The sequence below is a fragment of the Hibiscus syriacus genome, unplaced genomic scaffold, assembly GCF_006381635.1.
Source record: "Hibiscus syriacus cultivar Baekdansim isolate YM2019G1 unplaced genomic scaffold, ASM638163v2 tig00000003_pilon, whole genome shotgun sequence".
In the NCBI taxonomy this organism is placed as follows: domain Eukaryota; kingdom Viridiplantae; phylum Streptophyta; class Magnoliopsida; order Malvales; family Malvaceae; genus Hibiscus; species Hibiscus syriacus.
In genome coordinates this window covers 205,566-221,663 of record NW_024061753.1, presented here as the reverse complement: position 1 = coordinate 221,663, position 16,098 = coordinate 205,566, and the positions used below count along the sequence as shown (strand labels likewise).

Here is a 16,098-nt window from a genome sequence, read left to right as displayed (position 1 = left end):
ACAAGGTAATGGTGCATGAGTATATGTGTATTCCTGCAAGTATGTGATGAAATAAGCATGATTGTAATTTAGTTTATGTGTGTAAAAATGATGCATTATATGAACATTGAAACATGACATGATGACATGAATGCTTGAGGTAAGAACAAGTGAGAAGTGAATGCACGTATGATCTTTCTTTTAGCTTTAAAATGAGCATATCTTAGAATGTTAGTTATTCATTGGGCTTTCAGCTAACACTTGATGTTTAATATTTTTTTAGAGGATTAGTTGTTGAGTCTGAGGCAAGGAGCAAGCATTCGGTGTGATCGAGCAAGATAATATTAAATAAAGTGCATGTGGTTTGGTTTCATAAAATGGCAATGTGGGAACCACTGAGTTTAATGTTCTTGATATGTTGAACTTGTAATAAATGTGGCATGATGAATTGGACTATTAGATTGTAATAAAACATGTTGATTAATTGATTATGTTGTTTGAGGATGTTGCTTTCATGTGAATGTGTGATTTACAAGCATCAAAGTGTTGTTTCTCTTACTATTAAAAGTTATAAAATAGTCATATAATTATTCATATGTTTCAAATTTGTCATTTTTTGTTAAAAAATCGGCGACCATCTGAGTTGGATGTTAACTTGTTAACTAAGATATGATAAAATCTGATCTCAGAATCATTTCAGTTGTATTTTGTTGATCGACTATCCATTTATGCTATATCATCGAGCAAATGCTTGGAATATTATGCCGTTGAGTCAGTGCTTGAAAGTAACTATATAAATAAATAAGGGTAAAGTACATAAATGGTCCTTCAGTTATATGATGTTATTTTGTTGATTCCTTCAATTATTAAAGTTATAAAATGATCACCTAATTACAAGACACCCCTTTGTTGAGTCCTCTTACTATTAAAAGTTATAAAATAGTCATTTAATTATTCTTATGTTTCAAATTTGTCCTTTTTCGTTAAAAAATCGGTGACCATCTGAGTTGGATTTTAACTTGTTAACTAAGATATGATAAAATATGATCTCATAATCATTTCAGTTTTATTTTGTTGATCGACTCTCCATTTATGATATATCATCGAGCAAATGCTTAGAATATTATGTCGTTGAGTCAGTGCTTGAAAGCAACAGTAATGTCAGTAGCCATAATTAAAATATAATTTTATCATAACCAAACCAACATGTTAACGTCCAACTCAAACGATCGTCAATTTTTTAGTGAAAAGTAACAAGTTTGGAATATATGAATAGTCAGATGATAATTTTATAACTTTTAGTAATTGGAAAACTTTACAAAGTAACATCCTATAGTCAAAAAAATTATTTTATATATTTTAATAATCAATGAACTGAACAAAACAATACACTATAATATACTATAAGCAAAAAAATCAAGGTTATGGTAATAAATTCAGTTAACTAATTGTGAAACATTTAATTATTCAAATGAATCAACATAATCATTTGATTATTTTTGCTAATGATTCCAACCAAAATCTTTTTTTTCCCGCAAAATAATAATTTGTATTCTCAAAAAATACAAATGATATTGGCGGGATTTGTTGTCATTGTGAAAATTCCATTTTCGAACTTTACCCAATAAATAAATATTAGAATTGCAAAGTCAGATGCTGTAGCTCTGAGCTTATGCCCAGATCGTACTTCTGGTACGTCAACTACTCCATAATCTATTACTCTCTCTGTTCAATTTCTGTTCTGGGTCTTTTGATTTTACGGGTTTTTATTTATTTGCATATCTTCTATGACTCGTTAGTTGGGACTTGGTGTGCCAATTCGTTTATTTTTTATTTAATTTTTTCACCATGGTTGTATCTTGGGTATCTTTGGTTGATCTACTCTGTTAGTTTTTTTATTACTTGCTTATAGGTTAGTGGAGTGGATTTAATCCTTTCTTAAAAATCTTGGATCTGAGTCTTGGCAATTGAAAATAATTATTGTAAAATTCTTATCTTCTTTGTCGAATTAGTGTTTGTTGTGAATTTTCCTGATTGTTGATATGGAAGCGAACTGTATAAAGACTGGGAATTGTAAAGTTAATTCTAATTAAGTTAGAAAAGAGGTCAATTGAGTTTATATATATATATATTTGGGTTGAAAGATAATATTTATTCAAAGACTCTCAACCATTTAACAATGAATGTTCTTATCCTGCATATGCAATACTTGAATTTGGGACATCAAGGGATAAAACAAATCTCTTAATCACTGAGGTTGCTAGATTCAAGTTAATTGAGTTTAAGATGACAAATATAGGGTTTCTTTTAGTGTGTATAGAGGAGGCTGAGAATAGGGAACCAATTGCCGGTGACCTGCTAGATGCTATCTCTTGCTCATGACTAAAAAAGCCTCTTTTTGTTCCAAGGAGGGAGAGAATAAGAAAGGGGTTTCCTGGACATGCTGGATGCTATCTCTCATGAGGTTGTACGAATCAATTAAGTTGAGGTTCAAAATATTTATCTAGCTTTTGATGTCATGACTCTGAAATTCTCAAACCATGTTTTCCTACTTACAAATTGATGAAAATTTTTGTTTTATTGTGATGCTCCTTGGCCTTTATGTTCTGTTAGAACGTTTGTTCTGCCCTTTTGGTGTTGCCTAAAATGAAAATGTTTCTATTATGCTTCTGCTTCAAAGTTGGGGAAAAAGAGACAGTATGTACATGATTTTACTAGATTTTGTTTAATGTGTATGGCTGATTAGTTATTTGGCAGCGTTATATTGGTTTTGGACCTTTGGTACACACTTATTGCAAATTTGGTACTTGAAGAGTTAGAATTCATGATTAGATACTTGAAATGAACTTTTATTCTATCACTAATTTTGTTACTTCGGACTAATACTAGTAATCAAATTGTTGATGTGGCATGAATACCCAATAAAAGCTTGATACATCACAAATTGCTGTCTTTGACATGTCTATTTCTATGTTAGCATGATGAGAGGAAAAAATTATAGAAAAAAGTAATAATTTTTGGAAAATAGGAAAATAAAAAGTTCCATAAGAAATTAAGAATTCCAAAAATGCAAAATATAAAAGGAAAAATTGAAAAAATAAAGAAGGTTACGAACTTAAAAAGAAAACTGAAGTTTTATGGGAATACATTTTAAAAATTCAAAAATATTGAAAACTTTCAAAAACATTAAAGCATGAAAATTTTATATTAGAAAAATAAGAAATTATTAATTTTCCAGATTCTCTTATATATATATATATATATATATATATATATATATATTAATTGAACTCTTTTATTATATTTCAGTTTTATATAATTGTATAGTTTTATTATTATATTTAAAAGATCCCTGTCTTTGAATATTTCCTCATTATGCTGATCCACCAATAATGTGAAATTGTTGTCATGTGTCATGATTTTATCAGGTATGATTCCACGTCATCAGCTTGATTAATAATGTTAGTCCAAAGTACCAACACATGATAAATGCTAATGAATCACGCTTGTCAGTCCTTTGATACTTTACCTTAGCTTTTAATTAATTAATATGTGATTTTTTTCTATTATTAATTATTTATTACTTGAGAAATTTTGATATTGTGTATTTCATTGTTATCGCCTTAAAAAGTTTTCCTATATTTTCACAGTTATCTTTCACTCTCAACATAGTTTAATAACTATCATCCTTATTCATGATTAAGGGCAATTTAGTATCGTACATTTCGTCAACCAAATAGCAAAATCTTACATCCCATTTAAATGAACTAAATAGGATAATGTAACATAAGTGTCAATGTGCAAAGTATTAGAACATTCCGGTAATCTTATTACCCGAGCTAATCTTCTATTTCGTGAACCAAATACCCCTTAGTGTTTTGTACAGGCTTCTTGCCTTATCATTTTGATGTTGTCATCCTAGGAGTAAATAAATGCTAAGCCTAGACCTTTTGATTTTTAAATCAGCTAGTTTTGCTTGTAAAATTTATTCATGTTATTTATCTGTGTGCATAGGTGTGCACGCGTGGATTTGTTCGCAGCACATATTCGTATCTTCAAGTTTGTCTATGGTTGGTCAATAATGTGTACTGCGTGTATTTCTAAGACTCTTCTTAGTCACTGAGCATACTGATCATGGATGCAGAAGAGCAGCATGGTGATCCAGAAAACATGAAGGAACAGGTAGTGAGTTATTGACATTGATCTCTCTTTTTTGTTTGTTTCCTTTAGATAGTTTCAAGAAAATATACTTTACTAACAACCTTCAAATACTGTTTCCTTTGACAGCCTCTTTCGACAAAATATGAGACGTCAGTTCTTAATTCCTCCCAGGATTCTGCCCCAATTGCCAATCAAAGGGACTGCACTGGTCAGTCTGGATCCTTCAGTTCTGGTGGAGACCATAATGTCTACTCACGTACAGTCTATGCCCCTCAGGGCCAAGCTTTCTATTATGGAGGTTAATCTTCTATCTTTTCTCTATTTTAAAGCTAGGAAGTCATGTTGAATCTTTCTATTTATGACTTCCAACTGAAAATTTATTTTCTGATTGCATTTAAGGCTGGTATAACAGCAATTCTCTCTTTCTATCCTAAGTTTCTAATATTTAGTAGTTCTTGAATTTGTCACTCCTTGATTCTTGTAATAAATGTAGATTATGTTCTTATCCTTATTGTATACTTAGGTGCCGTTTGGTTCGCATGAATCCCTTGGAATTAGGGGGAATTGGAATCCAATTCAACTACTCTCTCATGTTTGGTTCAAGTTTTCTAAGGGAATTGAAATCCCTCATGGCTTCAACTTTCCATTAAAGGAGGGAAAGTGAATTTCATCTATTCTATGATAGAATTCAATTCCCTTGTTAGAGGGAATTGAAATTTGACCATACTACCCTCGTCAATCTTTTGGTAACTTATTCATATATTGAATATAAATATTTTTTTATTATTTCGGGTCAGGTCGGATTTCTAATTCATATATTCGGGTCGGGTGAAACTTTATTTTGGTTGGGTCGGGTCGGTTTTTTTAAGTGTGATATTCGGGTCGGGTTTAGGGTGAAAAATACCCGACCCGAAAATATATATAATTTTACCTTATATATTTAGGAATAATTATAATAATACCCCTCTATATATAATTTTTTTCAATTAAGTCATTGTTTTTATTGAATAATTTTTTTTATTTCGGGTCGGGTCAGGTCGGATTTCTAATTCATATATTCGGGTCGGGTGAAACTTTATTTTGGTCGGGTCGGTTTTTTTAAGTGTGATATTCGGGTCGGGTCGGGTTCAGGTTTAGGGTGAAAAATACCCGACCCGACACGACCCAACCCAAAAAATATATAATTTTACCTTATAAATTTATGAATAATTACAATAATACCCCTCTATATATATATTTTTCAATAAAGTCATTGTTTTTATTGAATAAAAATAAATTTTTTATTATTTCGGATCGGGTTTTTGATTCATATATTCGGGTCGGGTCGAGTGAAACTTTATTTTGGTCGGGTCGGGTCTCGAATGGAGGTTCCCTTATTCTCGGGTCGGGTCAGGTGGACCAAAAACCCAACCCAACCCGACCCATGGCCGCCCCTAATTAGGATGATTTTAACTTATGATGTTTATTAGTATGATTTTTATAATTTATTGAAATGAATAATCAATCAATAAAATTGAAATTTATTTTTTTAAAAAAATTTATAATATATTGCTACATGTAATTTATAAAACAAACTAAAATTAAGCAAAAAAACAAGAAGGGCAATCCTGTCATTTTATATTACTGAAATCAAATTCATCTTACATGTCTGCGAACTAAACAGAATATGGAATTGGATTCCAATTCCTGACAGATTCTAATTCCTTCACAGATTCTAATTCCCTCAGAAATATTCCAGCGAACCAAACGCCACCTTAATAGTTGAGCTGTATTTGAAATCTTAGTAGATAATACTTGGCAGATAATTAGATTAAGGTAATCTCGTAGAAGTTTAAATGTATAGGACTTGTAAGCTTTGTTGTACTCTACATATTATATATAGGCTTTCTTTGTACTCTTTCAAAATGTAGAAAATAAGATAATATTAGTAAGTTTTCTTTTCCATACCCATTTCTACATTATAATTGGAGTACTGATATTATATGAAAAGGTTTTTATTGTATGGTATATGTTATAAAAGAGGTTGGCAGTTCGTTGCCATATCTATATATAAGTACCAAAATCAGGCGTTCTTTTATGTTTGCCTAAGTGTTTCTTTAATGTCTAAAAAGTAATTAACTTTTGGCTACTAGTTTGGTTTACTATCTGAAAGAGGAACAAAGAATTTTGGTTTAGATTCTTTTTCCTTTGGCTTTAATGTTGGCAAGGTATAGGCTTTTTGAATTGGATAACTGCAACTTTTCATAGTAATTTTTTTTTTGAAGATTTCATTAACTTTTCGTAAATTCTTACCGAATATTTTAGTTGATAGTAGTGCTTGTTACTTTTGAGTAATTTTTAGATGTTGATAACTATGCAAGGAAAGGAATCATTCTTTAGCATAAACTACATTGCAGTATATTGTTTTGTGATCGCTAAATATTTGATGTGAAAATTAACCCTGGGTACCTGTTTCAAGTTTAAAAGCAGGTTATGGTAATGGTGCCAGCGAATGGGATGAATATCCGCCATATATTAATGCTGAAGGACTCGAACTTGGTTCTCCGGTTAGTTTCCATCATTTATTCTGTTTAGGTTTTCATTTAACAATTAAGATTTCTGTGCTTTCATTTTCCATTTTATCTTAATTAGGGTCTCTACAATGAGAATCCATCACTTGTCCGCCACAGTGGTATGGATACAATCCGCAAATCCCGTATGGACCATATTCCCCCGCCACAACTCCTTTGCCTTCTCTAGGTGGTGACGCACAGTTATATTCCCCACAGCAATATCTGTTCTCTGGGCCATCGTATTATCAGCAGCTAGTTCCTCCAAGTATGCCTTACGTTACGCCACCTGCACCAGTTTCACAACCAAAGCTAACCACCTTGGTTAATGTTGACCAACAAGGTGATAACATGTTTTTCGGACCTGGGCCTAGTTATCCCTCGCCTTTGGGATCTTTAGGTAGAGGCAGTTTCCTGGAAATCATGGTAGCCTAGGATTTAATGATTGACAGGAAAATTTTGATGGACTGAGGCCTGGAAGACTATGGTCGAATCCTTCTGACAGACAGAGATCTTTGACTCCAATATCTCCAGCAGTATCTCCGCAGTCAATTGGGCCAATTGGTCCAGTCGGACAGAATTTGGCATTTTTTTCGAAAAATCATCGGTGATCGGTATATTTACCGATCTAATACTAGTTAGATTATATTTCTCGATCTAACACCTGTAGCAGTAAAGCGCACTCTCTGTCCCGCGTTATATGCTGATTTGGCGCCACGTGGGGTATAGCGTGCCCCCTGTATCGCGCTATATGCTGACATGGCGTATACGTGGGTATAGCGCGCCCCCTGATCCGCGCTATACGCCATGTAGGGGTATAGCGCCGCCCCTGCTCAGCGCTATATCTGGGTATCTGACAGAATTATATTTAGCGCGGACCCTGATCCACGCTATACTTTTTATCTGAATAATTACATATAGCGCGGTGCAGGTACTGCACATTATATGGTTATAAATACTCTTCACTCCCAGTTAAGTTTCTCACATCTCCTCACATCTCTCCTCTCAACTTATAAATTAATACAACAATTCTATCAACGAGTAATAATTCTAGTAATTTTCTCATATTTAATTTAGAAGTTCGTGTGATTTTTCGTTATAAATTTTGTTATAATTTTTTTATTATACTTATTGTTTATAATGATTATTTGAAAAAATATTATATTAATTATTTTCAATTAATTTTTGTGTTTGTAAAATTGAAAAGCAGAAGCATACGTCAAAATAGTTTTGCGGTGCAGATAATAATATAAAATTATATTATTTAAATTATTTACGTTGATGTGAAAAAAATTTATTGTGTTATATTTACGTTCATATATAATTTATTTAATCAGGTTTGTTTCAGTTATTTTTTTTTTTTGCAAATATAATATGCCGCACTTTTAAACTCAAAGAATAGCGTGACTTTCAACTATTGTTTATTATGATGGTGAAATTCGAGAAGATGAAACCGGCGTTGTTTTCGTATCAAATTAGTGTATTAAAATATCATTCAAGAGAAACATAACTCTTGTGGAGCTGATAAAGAAGATTTCGAGAAAGATTCATGTTGGAAGTAGTAGAAGAATGTCGTCGTTGCAGTACAGATTTCCAACATCATTGTTGCCATTAACTTATACAGCGTTCGAACTTTCGAACAATGATGATGTTCAAATGATGGTTGAAGCTTAAAGTAATTATTCAGACGCCGCTATTGAGATGTATGCATATTTTGTTCAAGTGCGTGCTGTTCGGGGTCAATCATTAACCTCCCACTATGAGCTGGCTGAACAAGTTGATCAAGTTGACAGCTCGACTACAGTAATGTGTAATGATTTTAATGTTATAATGGGGAGACATTCATCAGCAACTCCTTACGATATGTACCGAGGTGGGTCCACGAACAATTCGTATGGCAACATCGCGTCCAGTTCAAGGGGAAGGCATTCATCTGCAAATTTCTTTGACCATATGGAGATGTCATCGACGCAATCATCTGTGCAGTTTCCATTTGACACGATGGCTTCAAGTTCCAGAGGGAGGCATTCGACTGCGAGCTTTTTCGATGTCAATGTCGATATGCCTTCCAATTCAAAGGGAATGCGTGCAAGTAGTAGGTTCTTCGATCTAAATGTGGAGAGCATGGAGGAACCATCATCTCCACCAGAAGAACCGTTTCGTGAGCTTGGTGCGCATGGTGTTGCGACTGGACTATTCATTCACCCAGAATCACCGCAATTCAACTCCGATGATGATGAAGTTCTAGGAAATGTGACACAAACTGACCCTCTTGTACACATGTATGAAGCTGATTATGGTGTAATGTACGGGCCAGAATTTGCGGATATGTCTCATCTCGGTGACTATAGATATTACTCATCAATAAATAATGGTGAGTTATATTTAGGCATGGAGTTTTCAAGAAAAGAAGAAGCGGTGATGGCTATAAAAAATTACAATATCCGTAATTCTGTTCAGTCCAGAGTCAATCGATCGACGACCAAAAAATATGTATGCTATTGTGCCCGACGTGAAAACGGATGCAATTGGATGGTTCACGCATCGAAAATGAAGAGGAAAAACAACATATGAGAACTAACAGTATACAACGATCCTCACACATGTTGTGCTGGAGGAGTCAACCAAGATCATCCCAACTTGGACTCTGAAATGATATGCCAAGCCATCATGCCCATGGTAAAAACAAGCTCTCATATAGCTGTTGCAGTGTTGATTTCAGCTATACAATCGCAGTATGGGTACACTGTCTCCTATAAAAAAGCTTGGTTGGAAAAACAAAATGCTATTGTAAAACTTCATGGCGAATGAGATGCATCTTACAACGAACTTCCAGGTTGGTTTGGGCTGGTGCGGACGTTGAATCCTGTGACAATTGTGGACTTCGAAAGCATCTATGCATACCATAATGATCGAGTTCTTCATGATCAAAGCCAATTCTACCGAGTTTTTGGAGTTACCCAGAGTGCGTTAACGCTGCCAAATACTGCAAGCATGTGGTCCAGATCGACGGAACTTTATTGTATGGAAAATACAAGCAAGTTTTATTATTGGCAGTTGTCCAAAACTACAGCAGCAGGAGACATCCGCCGATAGCATTATGCCTGTAGTCAGTGGCTCCACACATCTCCCTCTACAGCAAAGCCAAAACTGCTGAGCCCCAACTGAATGATCCGACCAGATGAAAGTCGCTAAGATGTCGCAACCATATGCAGTGAACTAGGTTGCGCAATTTGTCCGGCATCAGCAACCCTCCTATCAACTACAGTATGCATGCCCGTGCATACATCTTAACTTCATCCTCAGAGGTGTCTGCGCTCAACTCCCGAAAATTGGCATCTAACCAATTTAACGGTATCTTACCTCCGATAAAACTTTCCGAGACACGTCCTTGATTATCCCGGCACAAAGTAGTCCAGGAACCCTGCGAGATCCCTGATATCACATCTCCATCCACCGGAAGCCCTAGGTGCATAGCAACATCCTCAAGTGTAATCGTGCACTCTTCGCACGAAAGATGGAATGTGTGGGTCTCCGGCCTCCACCGCACTACTAAGGCTGAAATAAGGTCTGATTCTATCTTACAGTGACCCTGATATCTACCTATGTAACCAAATCCAGCCTCTACTAAATACGGCAAGACACGACTAGGTATCACTAACTTAAGATTCCTAATAAAAGGATCTAATACACGGTCCTTCTCCTAAAATTAAATAATTACACAAATTAATTCTTAAACTAATAATCACGCATTAAATAAATTAACAAATTATTACAAATAATTTAAATTAAATTAAAACGTTAAAATGTTACCGTATCAGCAAAGTGTCGAGATATATGATTTTCATCCATGCGAAGTAGATCGCCTTCCATTATATATCTGCAAAAAAATTATATTAGTAAAATATTAAATAAAGTAAAATGCTTAAATAAATTAAATACATAATATTAAAAATATTATAAAATATACCTTAAACAGAGAGAGTATTTGAGAGAATTTGAGAGAATATGGTGTGATGAAAGTAATAGAGGATGGGGGTATTTATAGGGAGGATTGGGGGGTAATTAAAGGTATAGCGCGCCCCCTGTACCGCGCTATACCCCACGTTTCAGATAAACAGCTATAACGTGGATCAGGGGGAGTGTTATACCCACGTGTAAGCCATGTCAGCGTATAGCGCGGTATAGGGGGCGCGCTATACCCCCACGTGGTGCCAAATCAATATATAGCGCGGGGCAGGGAGCGCGCTTTACTGCTACGAGTGTTAGATCGGGAAATATAATCTGACCGGTGTTAGATCGGTAAATATATCGGTCACGGGTGATTTTTCGGGAAAAATGCCACAGAATTTTCCTATGGTTTGTATATTTTCTAAAACATTTGGAGATCTTATATGCCTCCCTCCCTCTCCCTCCCTCTCTCTTTATTATTATTATTATTATTATTATTATTATTATTATTATTATTATAGTTGTTGTTGTTGTTGTTGTTGTCATTGTTGTCGTTGTCGTTGTTGTTCCAGCAAACGCTCTGTTCATTTTTCTTTTTTATTTAACAACCATCATGTCTACCACGTAAATGAAGTCATTATGCTTCCTCAAGTGAAATTTTAACTTTCGTTTCCTTTTCTTCTATTTTGAGCCAAGTTGTGAAGTTTTAGGCTCTTGAAATGTTTAAATGGCTTTGAAATTTCTTGAAAGTTTTTATTCTTCTGAAGTTTATATTTTATGTAATTTAGTTTTCTTGTATATATTATCTGCAACTGCAAGGTCCCTTTTGTTACATTTTTCATGGGAATTTTGATTCTAACATTTATAAACAAACTACATGTTTTGAAATTGGATGGCCTCTAAACTAATGCCTCTATTTCAATTCTTAGCTTCCATAACAAATGTTCATGGTGATCCAATCCCATATAATTCTCTTCATTTACTGTGAAACTTTATACAGAAAGTGAAATGTTTTCACAGAGTTTATTGTAGTTTTTGAGTCTTTTTTATTCCTCTTCAGGCATCTAGGCAGCAAAGGTCATTTTATCAATTTGGATCTAGTATGAACTCCTATAACAGAGGCTACCTGCAAAGTGGTCTCAATCAAGGCCTAGGTTTTGGAAGTGCATCAGGTCCTAGTTTGGGAGCAAAAACTAGGGGCTGGCCGTCTTTTGATAGTAACAGACGAGTAGGAAGGGACAGTGGCGTATCTCTATGCGGTTGTAATGGTGCTCTGGATATTATTAGTGAGCAAAACAGAGGACCTAGGGCCTTGAAACCTATGAATCAAATCACAGTAGAACAAAATTCTTTGGTTGATGAAAATAAAAGTAACAAATCCTCTGTCAATATCCACGACGATTCATACAACAGCCCAGATTTCATTACTGATTACAAAGATGCTAAGTTCTTCATAGTCAAGTCATATAGTGAAGATAATGTTCACAAGAGTATCAAATACGGTGTCTGGGCTAGCACACCTAATGGTAACAAAAAATTGGATGCCGCTTATTGTGAGGCAAAGGAGAACAAAGTTGGCTGCCTGGTGTTTCTTTTCTTCGATAAATATATTTTGGAAAAAACAATTTTCTTTTATTCAGCATGTTCATATTTTCCCCTCATCTCGGCTGATAACTGTGCCCATATGTTACAACTGTTGCAGGTGAATGCTAGTGCTCAGTTCTGTAGGGTTGCTGAAATGGTTGGGTCTGTTGATTTTGAAAGGAGTGTGGATTACTGGCAGCAAGATAAATGGAGTGGCCAGCTTCCTGTCAAATGCATATAATCAAAGATATTCCAAATAGTCGGTTCCGAAACATTGTGCTGGAAAATAACGATAATAAACCGGTGACTAACAGTAGAGATACTCGGGAGGTAAAATTTCAGATACCATCTATTATAAATGACAGAGTTCATTCATTTGAAAGTCTTCTAATCTTCAGATTTTTTAATTACATTTTAATTTTAGACTAGACCAGGTAATATTGGACACTATGATCACACGACATAAACAAAACACATGAAAAGTAATTAAAACGTGACAAGAATAACAACATGAAAAATACACGAACACAACATTAATACATGAATGTGTCAAAATCTATATAATACGAATTATTAATGTGCCAAATTTTTATGTAAATATTTAACATCTTAAGCAAAGATTATGGCACTTGAACATAGCTCGAACAAGCTACAATACACAGGTTGTCAGGTCTAGTTTAGACGTTAACATTAGACTCAGGAGAAGAGACTTCATTATTAGATGCTCTATTGAAGTAGGATTATTGGTATTACTGGTTGAATTAAAATTTTGAACAACTTGAACAGTTTCCCTATTCCTTCTATTTCTGGGAAAATCTTTTTTTTTTCATTTTGAAAAAGAAAATTGAAGAAGTTTGTTAACTTGTCCAACCCTATTGATCCTCTGGATTAAGGTGATACTGATAATTCTCTTACCAAGGGTTACCCCTTAGCCCTTGAGCTGTGTCCTGAATTTGATATTTTCAATTTATAATCTGATCCTTACCCCACACCTCCCATTGATCTCCCAATTGAGGATATTATCCCTCCAGTTATATTTTTAGTGCTTTCCTACTAAATCTAAGAGCTTCCTTCCTTTTCCATAGATAATAGGAGTTTTGATTTCTGATTTTCTTCATGCTTCTTCTTAATTAGTTCTGAGGATATCTTTTTTGTTTTTTCTAATTGAAGATTTTTCACTTACACCAATTTTTTTTTTTTGGTGGTGATCAAATTTTGCAGGTGAAGCTGGAGAAAGGACTTGAGATGTTGAACATATTTAAAAGTTACGAAACTGATATGTCAATCCTGGATGATTTCGACTTCTATAAGAACAGGCAGAAAGCTACGCAGGAGCATAAGGCTAGACAACAAGCAAAACTCATATCTGTGGGGGTTGTCAGAGAAAGCGATCATAGAAATACCATTACATTATCCAATGATTTCATGAAGCATATGTCCAAGAGTTTTGAACAAGTTGTCTGCTTGGATGATGGTAATAAAGAAGGAACCGCTATCGAGAGAGCTACTTCTGCTTCTGATGGTTCAAAAGGTGCACGGGTTAAACTTGAAGATGCTATCACATCAGCAGTTTCTTCGGCTCAGGCAAGTTAAGAATAAGCATTCTGGGAAATTTAGGCAGCCTTGCTGTACTATGTGTTACACCCTCTGTTGTGACTAACTTTGAATTTTCGTAGGGAACTGTTTATGTTCAGTTAGGAATTAACATCATTAAGTATTTTGGGTTGAGCATGTCATTGTCATCTTTTTTTCCATGTTAATTGAAAGCATTTCCGTTTGGATTCTTATTCTCACTTTGAATTGATTGCCTAATGCGATTAGCTCTTAGGATCGGTACTAAAGTTAAACAAATTGTCTTTACAATACTGTCATTTCTGCATGTGCGCGAACGTAACATACATGCATGCATATTGTTTATATATGCAGGAAATTTTAAACTAATCTTTTTCTATCTGCTTGTGATTGATTTTAAGTTATAGTTATGGTGCATGAGAATGAAATATTATGGGGGAAATGCAGATATTTTTTGTGCTCATCTTTTTACCATGTAACCTAGGATGTCTTTTAGTTGCCCGAGAGTTTACAATATCTACCACATTGTACTAACTTGTACTCTATTTTGCCCGGACTTGGATTTGAGTGTCGGAGTGAGTATGTGTCCAACACGGATATGTTCAATCTTTTTCAAGATTTCTTTTAGATTTGGAAGGTCATTAGAGGATTAAAATCACATACACATGAATTGAACTGGGATAGTTTTAGGACAAATAAACATAGCTGGAGGTTAATGTCCGAGTTCATCCTAGGGGGCTTTCCACTTTTAATGTTTGTTTGTTTTACTTTGCGCCTTGAAACTTGTAACAAAGGCAAAGATTCAATTGTACATGATTATTATTTATTCTTTACGATGAATACTTTTAGTTAATTATTTGAACAAAAACATTTTATTTTCTGTAGAAACTGAACAGGATTGCCTTGTTTCATGCTTATGTGTTCCACGTGGATAAATTTTTAATTTCATTTTTATATTAGTTTAAACCAAATTATGAAATGATGTTAAGCTCTTAATCTTTCTAATATGATTCTTTCTTACTTTGCTCAAAATTTAAGAATTAGGTAACGTGTTGATGGGTAAACTACAAATTCTATCAATTAAATTTTTTCTCACTTAATTTTTGGTCGTTAAACTTTTAAAATTCTCAATTTTGATACTTAACTTTCGAATCTATTTCAATTATTTTATCATTATACAGCTAACTATGTTATGACATGAGAATCAAAATGATGTTTTAAAAAAGTTAAATTTAGACTAAAACATCATTTTGATTCCTTGTATGACTTTTTTGTCTCCTGTTTTTTCTATGATTTGTTTAAATTTTGGTCATCAATTATTGTTATCTGTTAGTGTCGTCTATCTTGGATAATGATCGATGGGTTTTGTAACACTCTAGTTCAGTTCGACCCGAAGATCATTGGATTAGGGACCACCAGAGTGGCTAACCCAAAATTTTTCTTTAAAACAATTGTAAAATATTATATAAAATCTATCCCGAGTAAAATAAAATAAGATGTGATTTCCTTTTAAAAGTGGAGTGGTAGTTTTCTTTGATGTCATGCCAGTTAAGGTAAGCTCTCAGTATTCAAAGTTTACAAACTATAGGGACCTCCCAAATCATCCAAAATAAATACACTTGAGTTTAAAATCAAAATAGAGTTACATCTGAATACAAGGGTCTACAATAGTATACGTCCTCTAATAAAAGATCAAGGCGTACTCGGAAGCCTCTGCTTAGCTGGAACTATTGCGACGATAATGCTTCTCGACTGTTCTTCCAAGAACCTGCGCACAGAAACACATTCTAAACATTGAGCTTACGAGTTCAGTGCCTCACTAATAATTGTGTTATACTGCATGCATTCACTAAATGTCCTTGCTAAAGGCAATGGTATGAAGACATGGAAATGCTAATCTGACATGTTGATATAGGCATCATGGTGCGGTCGGCGGCTCTGCATCTCAGAGCTCACACACCCCTTTAGCCTTTCTAAAATACCCTTGGGTATTTGAGTAAGATCCAGAGGTGCATCGAAAATGTAAACCCGCTAACTTACTATATCAAACCTTGGAACATTTGTGCCTAGACGGCAAGTGAACTGCCTTGGCACTGATTAAATATCTAAATTGTACGATCGTATCTGCTAAAGTCATTTGGGTGTCCTGACTATTTCCCGAGCGTCAAACAAGGCTAATTTTATGTCATGCTAGCTGTTACTGTTTCTAATTATTCTAAGTTATTACTATTCTCATTTGTAGTTTTATTCCATGACAATCTGTGTAAATGGGTCCCTCAATTCTATCCCTTAAGCTCTTAGG

The 16,098-nt window shown here is 34.4% G+C and overlaps 1 pseudogene; it reads left to right on the top strand.

Annotated features, from left to right (window-relative positions):
- The first annotated feature begins 1,654 nt into the window (after nucleotides 1-1,654).
- LOC120218952 overlaps nucleotides 1,655-16,098 on the top strand; it is a 31,396-nt pseudogene continuing 16,952 nt past the window's right edge.